Source organism: Sturnira hondurensis, unplaced genomic scaffold (assembly GCF_014824575.4).
Source record: "Sturnira hondurensis isolate 20B ecotype Veracruz unplaced genomic scaffold, ASM1482457v3 Scaffold0004703, whole genome shotgun sequence".
Classification (NCBI taxonomy): domain Eukaryota; kingdom Metazoa; phylum Chordata; class Mammalia; order Chiroptera; family Phyllostomidae; genus Sturnira; species Sturnira hondurensis.
This window is the reverse complement of record NW_028077334.1, coordinates 132,998-142,243: the sequence shown is the minus strand read 5'-3', so window position 1 is coordinate 142,243 and position 9,246 is coordinate 132,998. Positions and strand designations below refer to the sequence as shown.

At 39.4% G+C, this 9,246-nt stretch overlaps 1 pseudogene; it reads right to left on the bottom strand.

Annotated features, from left to right (window-relative positions):
* Positions 1-7,690: 7,690 nt before the first annotated feature.
* LOC118986902 (olfactory receptor 2Z1-like) lies at positions 7,691-8,745 on the bottom strand (annotated as a pseudogene).
* Between the last annotated feature and the right edge of the window lie 501 nt (positions 8,746-9,246).

Below are 9,246 nucleotides of genomic sequence, written 5' to 3'. Positions count from 1 at the left end.
CACTCATTTGCTTCCTACAAGAGACCCACCTCAAGACAAAAGACCTACACAGAGTAAAAGTGAAAGGCTGGAAACAAATTTTCCAAGCAAACGGACAGGGAAAAAAACTGGGGTAGCAATACTCATATCAGACAAAATAGTCTTCAAATAAAGAACCATAAAGAGAGATCCAGAAGGTCACTTCATAATATTCAAGGAAAGAATCCACCAGGAAGACATAAACACTGTAAATATATATGCACCCAACATAGGAGCACCCAAAGATATAAAAAATTTTAGAGGACTTCAAGAAAGATATTGACAGCAACACCATTATAGCAGGGGATTTTAATACCCCACTGTGAAAAACAAACAGATCTTCCAAACAACATATCAACAAAAATCTTGTGGCATTGAACAATGTCATAGATGAAATGAACTTAACTGATATATATAGAGCCTTTCATCCCAAAGAAGCTAAATATACATTCACTTCAAATGTGCATGGAACACTTTCAAAGATAGACCACGTGATAGGACACAAAACAAGCCTCAACAAATTTAAGAAAATTGAAATCATCCCAAGCATTTTCTCTGATGATAAGGGACTGAAACTGCAAACCAAATCCAAGAGAAAAGACCCAAAACATTCAAGATCATGGAGATTAAATAGCATGCTATTAAACAATGAATGGGTCAAGATTGAGATTAGGGAAGAAATAAAAAAGTTACTGGAAACAAATGAAAATGAACTCACAACAACCCAAAACTATGGGACACAAAAAGATAAGGCTCTTGTTGGTGAGGGAACTTTTGTGATTTGGATCTAGAAAGGAGAGAGGTTGAGGGAGGTCAGATTCTGAGGTAAGGTGAGAATAAAGGTTGGTAAATAGGTGTAGTATGAGAGAGTATAATAGAGTTAACCACTACCGTATTATAGTTTGGGCAACAATGAAGTGGGCTAAGATCTGGGGGTGGGGGGGCAAGGGTTGTGTAGTATTTACAATAGTATGTAACAACTATTATTTATAATAATATTAGAGCAACAATCATATGACACAATCTACAATATACGAAGGTTATATTGTAGTCCTGAAAGGGAAGTTCATAAAATACAGGTCTACCTAAAAAAGACAGAAACATTTCAAACAAACAACCTAACCCGACGCCTGCAAGAACTCGAGGAACAACAACAAAGACAGCCCAGAGTAAGTGGAAGGAAGGAAATAACCAAGATCAGATCAGAATTAAATGGCATAGAGACTAGAAGCACAATTCATTCTAAGGAGCAATGAATCCAAGAGTGGTTTTTTGAAAAGATGAACAAAATAGACAAGCCTTTCAGCAGGCTCATCAAGAAAAAAAGAGAGAACCCAAATAAACACAATCAGAAATGAAAGAGGAGGGATTACCTCCTCTTGACCCCACAGAAATACAAAGTATTGTAAGAAATTACTTTGAAGAATTGTATGCCAAAAAATTCAAAATCTTAGCTGAAAAGGACAAATTTCTAGAAAAATATAATCTTCCAAAACTGAACGATGAAGAAGCACAAAGCCTGAATAGACCAATAACAGCAGATGAAATTGAAGCAGTAATCAAAAACCTTGCAACTCACAAAAGTCCTGGACCAGATGGTTTCACAGGAGAATTCTACAAGGCATTTAAGGAAGAGCTAACTCCTATCCTTCACAGACTGTTCCAAAAAATTCAAAATGATGGAAGACTCCCAAATGTTTTTATGAAGCCAGCATCATCCTACTTCCAAACCCAGATGGAGACAGAACAAAGAAAGAAAACTTCAGGCCAATACCACTGATGAACATAGACGCTAAAATCCTCAACAAAATTCTGGCAAACCACATCCAACAATTCATTAAAAAGATCATTCACCATGGCCAAGTGGGATTCATTCCAGGGATACAAGGATGGTTCAATATTTGCAAATCAGTAAATGTAATACATCATATCAACAAAAGCAAAGACAAAAATCAGATGATCATATCAATACATGTGAAAAAGCTCTGGATAAGGTACAACAACCATTCATGATAAATACACTCAGCAAAGTGGGAATAGAGGGAGCACTTCTCAATACTATAAAGGCCATATATGAGAGACCTATGGTCAACATCATACTCAATGAGCAAAAACTAAAAGCTTATCCACTAAGATCAGGAACAAGACAGGGTTGTCCACTTTCACCACTTCTATTCCATATAGTATTGTAAGTTTTAGCCACAAAGATCAGACAAGAAAAGGAAATAAAAGGCATCCAAATTGGAAAGTAGGAAAAAAACTGTCATTGTCTGCAGATGACACAATAGTGTGCATGGAAAATACTATAGATTTTACCCAAGAACTGCTCAACCTAATAAATGAATGTGGCATAACAGCAGTATACAAAGTAAATATCCAGAAGTCAAAGGCATTTTTGTATACTAACAATGAAAGAGCACAAGCAGAAATCAAGAAAAAAATCCCATTTGATATAGGAAAAACAAAAATAAAATATCTGGGAATAAACCTAACCAAGGAGGTAAAAGACCTGTATGCAGAAAACTACACAACACTGAAGAAAGAAATCAAGGAAGACACAAACAAATGAAAACATATACCGTGTCCATACTACCCAAAGCAATTTACAGATTCATTGCAATACCTATTAAAGTACCAATGACATACTTCACAGACATGGTACAAACACTTCAAAAATTTATGTGGAACCATAAACAACCCCTAATAGTAGCTGCAATTTTGAGAAAGAACAAAGTCGGAGGGATCACAATACCTGATACCAAACTATACTACAAGGCTACTGTAATGAAAACAGCCTGGTACTGGCATAAAAACAGGCACATAGACCAATGGAATAGAACAGAGAGCCCCAAAATAAACCCAACTCTCTATAGTCAGTTAATATTCGACGAAGAGGGAAGCAACATAAAACGGAGTAAAGATAGCCTCTTCAACAAATGGTGTTGGGAGAACTGGACAGCTACATGCAAAAAAATGAAACTCGAGCACAAGCTTACACCATACACCAAAAAATTCAAGATGGATAAAAGACTTCAACATAAGCTGTGACACCATTAAAATCCCAGAGGAGAACATTGGCAGGAAAATCTCAGACATTTCACACAGCAACATTTTTACGGATATGTCCCCTAGAGCAAGTGACATAAAGGAAATAATAAACAAATAGGATATAATCAAAATTAAAAGCTTTTGCACAGCTAAAGAAAACAGTATTAAAATAAAAAAGAGAACCAATTGTATGGCAAAACCTATTTGCCAATGATACCTCAGACGGGGGTTTAATCTCCAAAATATATAAAGAAATTAAATGACTCCACTCTTTGAAGACAAGCAACCCAATTAAAATGTGGGCAAAGGACTTGACCAGATGTTTCTCCAAGGAGGACATACAGAATATTTAGAGACACACAAATAGATGCTCAATATCACTAGCTATCAGAGAGATGCAAATTAAAACCACAATGACATACCACCTTACACCAGTTAGAATGGTCATCATAAACAAAGCAACAAACAACAAGTGTTGGAGAGGTTGTGGAGAAGAGGGATCCCTAATTCATTGTTGGTGAGATTGAAGACTGGTACAACCACTATGGAGAATAGTATGGGATTTTCTCAGAAAACTAAAAGTGAACCTGCCTTTTGACCCAGCCATTCCACTGTTGAGTTTATATCCTAAGAACCCTAAAACACAAATCCAAAAGAACCTATGCACCCCAATGTTCATATCAGCACAATTTACAATAGCCAAGAGCTGGAAGCAACCTGCGTGCCCATCAGTAAATGAGAGGATCAAAAAATTATGGTACATATACACAATGGAATCCTATGCAGCAGAAAGAAAGAAGAAGCTCTTACCCTTTGCAACAGCATGGATGGAAATGTAAAGCTAATGCTGAGTGAAATAAGCCAGGCATTGAAAGATAAATACCATATTATCTGACCTCTAACAGGAAGCTAAGCAACAAAACAAACAATCAAGCAAAATATAGCCAAAGACACTGTACTAGAAAATGGGGGTACAGTGACCCAAAATATAGGCGAGGGAATTTCAGGAGAAAAAAAGGAAGGATTTACAGGAACTAGTATAAACGACACATGAAGAACAACTAAAAAAGGTGGAAATGAGATGAAGGTGGGAAGCACTGAGGAGGGGCTGGGATGGGAGTAAAAGACAGAAAACTGGACTTGAACAGTAATTAAATAAAAAAATAATATCTTGAAAACAGTTTACCTTAAAATACTATTGATAAATTTCACTTATGACTGTTACTATTTTGATAATAGCAAGGGTACATCCCTTAATAAGCACATCAGATGTCACACTGGGTGTGAAGCATACGAGGGTCAAAAATACCAAGAGAAGCCTCATAAATGTAGGGAATTTGATAAAGCTTTCAGTTATCTCCAATTTTTTGATAGACATCAAAGAAACCACAGTGTAGAGAAATCTTATAAATGTAAGGAATGTGCAAATCCTCTAGATATCACAAGTCAGTTTCTCAAACATGAACAATCTCACACTGGACAGAAACCCTATGAATGTAAACAATATGGAAACGCCTTGAGATATCATGAAGCCTTCCAAACACATGAAAGTACTGACACCAGAGAGAAACCGTACAAATGCAATGAATGTGGGAGAGCTTCCGCCCATAAACAAACCTTAAAGTACACATGAGACTGCACACTGGAGTGAAATCCTATGAATATAAACAGTGTGGGAAGGCCTTCAGATATAAATACACTTTTCAAACCCATGAAATGAATCACACAGGAGAGAAACAGAATGTAGGCTGTGTGGTAAAGCCCCCAGTAGTCCCAGTTCTCTTCAAAAACATGAAAGAACTCACACTGGAGAGAAACCCTATGACTGTAAGGAGTGTGAGAAAGCCTTTGGTGACTTGTCATTCCTTCACATACACATGATCACTTACAATAGAGAAGGACTTTATAAACGTAAGGAATATCAGAGACGTTTTATTTCTCCCAGTTCATTTAGGGTACATGAAAAGATTCACACTGGGGAGAAACTCTATAAATGTAAACAATGTGGTAAAGCTTTTAGCTACACTCTTCCTTCCAGTTATATGGAAGAACTCATAGTGGAGAGAAATGCTATGAAGGTAAGGACTGTGGGAGAGCATTCTCCCAACACCAAATCTTAAAGTACACACAAGACAGCACACTGGAGAGAAACCCTATGAATGTCAATAAGCTGGTAAAGCCCACAGAGATCACAGTTCCTCAGAAACACACAAAAGACTTCATACTGGAGTCTTTTAGAAAGAAGTCACATGAATGGAGAGAAGTCACATGAATGTTAGAAATGTGTGAAAACCTCCAATAACCAAAGCTTAAAAACACACATGAGGCTGCACACCCGAGGGAAACCCTATGAATATGTACAATGCAGAGAAGCCTTTATACATTCCTCATCCTTTCAAAAATATGAAAGTGGCACATGAGAGACCCTGTGAACGGAAGCAATGTGGTAAAGCCTCCAGAGATTACAAACACACAGAAGAAGTTTGTAAATTCTTTACCAACACACAGAAGAACTCATGTATCAGAGAAGTCCTATAAACCTAACTGTTGCAAAAACTTCAGATGTTATTGAGGTTACTGAGGCCATAAGAAAAGTTACACAGACAAATCGTATGATGTAAGCAATGCGGTAGCACTTTTATTTCTCATTTAGCTTGAAATGCACAAAAGAACTCACACTGGAGAAAAATTCTATGAATGCAGACAATGTGGAAAAAACTTTATTTGCCACACAACTGAAGACATGGGAAGGCACAGTGTAGAGATATTATATCAATGTAAAAAATGTGGAAAGACTCTAGTCATGCCAGTTCCTTTCAAAGGCCAGAAAGGAGTTACTGGGTAAATCTTGAGTGTAAACTGTGGGAAAGATGTCAGTTGGTCCACATCTTTATACATGTGAACTCCCACCAAAAAGAAATACAAATGTAAGTAACAAGGGCAAGATTGATGGAAACTAACGCGTGTATAACGTTCCAGAAAACTTTCAACATGAGAGAGCTGTTTATAAAGTTGTAAATTTACCAGTTTTATCAAGCCTCTATTTTAAAAGACGTCACTGCTATGTAGATTTCTAACTACATTCAGGAACAAATATTTAAGTGAGGTAATTCTGCATGTCCTCTTCAACAAGAGCACCTAAGATTAATAGCTACTGCTATTTTCTTAAAACCTTCTTTATTTTTATTCTGAAGGCTATTGGACCCATGGATGAGTTGAAGTGCATTTCTAAAATGCAGTTAAATTTTAGCCCCAGCTGGTGTGGCTCAGTGGATTGATTGCCACTTGCAAACCAAATGGTCGGTGGTTTGAATCCCAGGCAAGGCACATGCCTGGGTTGCAGGCCAGGCCCTCTGATTTCATGGGAGGCCACCACACATTGATGTTTCTCTCCCTCTCTTTCTCCCTCCCTTCCCTTCTGTCTCAATAAATAAATAAAATTCAAAAACTTGAAATGATCAGGATTAAAAAAGCCTTGATAAAATAGTCATTCCTTGATAAAGCATGGATATCCTAATAGCTCTTTCAGTTTTAACAAATGTTTTTAATATACCATGAAGTTTGACCCCATCATCTTTTACATTATCCAGGGTTTGATGGTTCATTTTGATGCTGCCTGGTCCAAATATCCAACACATGTAGACATACAATCCACTGCAGTCATCACCTGCTCAACAGTGAATAGAGCACAATTGCTTAAAGAACCGTCTTTACTCAGAAATAATGGGATTCAACTACCGGTTCTGCCACTGGCCCCTGTAAAGTCATTGGTGAATTACTCTTTCTCTTTGGGGACTCATTTTCTCATGCACACATAAAGCATCACAGTTTCTGCATCACAAAGCTGCTGAGAGGGGAGGGCAATGTACAACTGTCAAAACAAGTGGTCAACAAATGTTAGTGTCACTAACATAATTATTCTTTACTAATCTTGAGTTCTTAGAATTACTTAATATTGATCATGTATGACTATTATCATTTATATATTTTATTTATACTAAATATATCTTATTTTAATTCTAATTAATTGCAATAATTACTAATTACAATTATTAATTCACTGTTATAGGCTAAATGTTTGTGTCCCACCCCCCAAATTCATGTACCGAAGTCCAAAGCTCCCATGTGAATGTATTTGAGACAGGGTTTGTGAGGAAGGATAAATGTTAAATGAGGTCATAATGGAGGGCCCCAATCTCATAGGTCCAATGCACTTATGAGAAGAGGCAGAGGTACCAGCATATGTCTGTGACATCTGAGGGCACAGGGAAAAGGCAGTTCTCTACAGCCAGGACAAGAGCCCTCACCAGGAAAACAAAAAGCCAGCATGTTGATCTTAGACATCCCAGCCTCAAGAACAATGAGGAAGTAAATTTCTGTTGTTTCAGCAAGATCTCAACTTTACAAAGTGGGGCCTTTCATTCATGTAAATAGTGATAAGGAGTAGAGAAAGAATATACAAGTGACTGGGGCTGATACCATTGATTTCCACAAGTCCATGGGAGAAAACCTAAACTCAGTCATGACATGAGAAGAAGCTGACACAGCCTTTAAGAGAAGTTCTCAGCAGCTGCCTCACACCTGGGTACTTCGAAGTGAAGGGCAGGATGGAAAAATGCTTTGATCACACCAGCAGCCCGCTATGTGGTCTGAGCGCATCCCTGTGGATTACTTTCATCAAAGCCGTTGGTACATCCCGGTTCTTCAGACTGTAGATGAGGGAGTTAAGCATGGGGGTGATAAGGCTGTAGAAGAGAGAGACCATGTTGTCCTGCTATGGGCCATGGTAGGTACCAGGTACCATGGACATGAACACAGCTGTACATTAAAAGAGCCCCAGGAGTATGATGTGTGAGGAGCAGGTGGTGAAGGCTTTGCGCCGAGCCTCCTCTGAACACATGCATAAAACGGCCCTCAATACGCGGCTGTAGGAGGTGGCGAGGAAAGACATGGGAAACACAAGGATCAGCACCCAGGAAATGGACAGCGCCAAGTCATAGGCTGAGGTGTCTGCACAGGAGAGCTTTAGCAGAGCTGGCACCTCACAGAAGTGATCCATGACTCGGGAGGCACAGTAGGGGAAGTGCAGAGTGACAGAAGTCTGGATGGAGGCATTGAGCACACCTGCCATTCAGGAGAAGTCCACCATGAGCAGGCACTCCTGGCACCTCACAAGCACAGGATACTGCAGGGGGTGGCACATGGGCACATAACAGTAATAGGACGTGAGGGCCAACAGGATGCCCTCAGCCACACCCATGAGCATAAGGAAAAATATTTGAGCTGCACGACCCCCAAAGGAGATAGAACTTTCCACTTGTAGGAAGTCTGATGCCATCTTGGGGATGGTGACCAGGGGGAAGCCAACATCAAACTGAGTCAGTTGATGTCAGTCAACATCAGTTGACTGAGCAGGAAGTACATGGGTGTGTGGAGCCGGGTGTCCATGTAGATCAGGAAGAGCAGAACAGTGTTGCCCAGAAGGCCCATGATAAACATGGCAGCCACTAGAGAGAAGAGTAGCTGACTTGACCCTGAGCGACTGAAGAGGCCTGCCAGAAGGAAGTCAGAGGTAACTGATTGATTCACACCTCCAATTTTTACAGAATATGCCTTACTGCAGGCAGAACAGGAGATCAAAGGCAAAATGACTGAGTGGGGCTGGAAAATAAGTTTCATCCCACCTGCCAATGGCCATTGAGTGGTATTGGTTGCTTATAGTGCAATCTTGAGAAGAGCTGTGAGGTCTCTGCCAGAATTACTAGAGGGGGAAGCCATAATCAGTTAGTGAAATCTGTTAGTGATATTTGTTATGGCCATGGGATGAGAAAGCAGTAACCTGCATCTCTGAATAAGACACTTGGCCACATCCCACGCAAGAGCTTCCCACTGACTCATCTGTTCCACATTTTAAGGTCCAAGTCAGGAACAGAAACAGCTCCAGTAGAACATTTCAACAACTCTCATCTCAATGATCCTGGGGCCAAAGTGGAGGTGAGATTTTGAAAATGCTGGGAGGTGAAATAAGGGATGGATCTGAAGCAACAATGCAAGCAAGAAAACAGAGATAAAGTCCAGGGTCCAAATACCTGGGTAAGCATCTGGAGCAAAGAGAAATGCATTGTGAGCCAGCACTGGGGTCAAATGGAAGGTGTGAATCTAGGGAGTTTGAGCCATAAG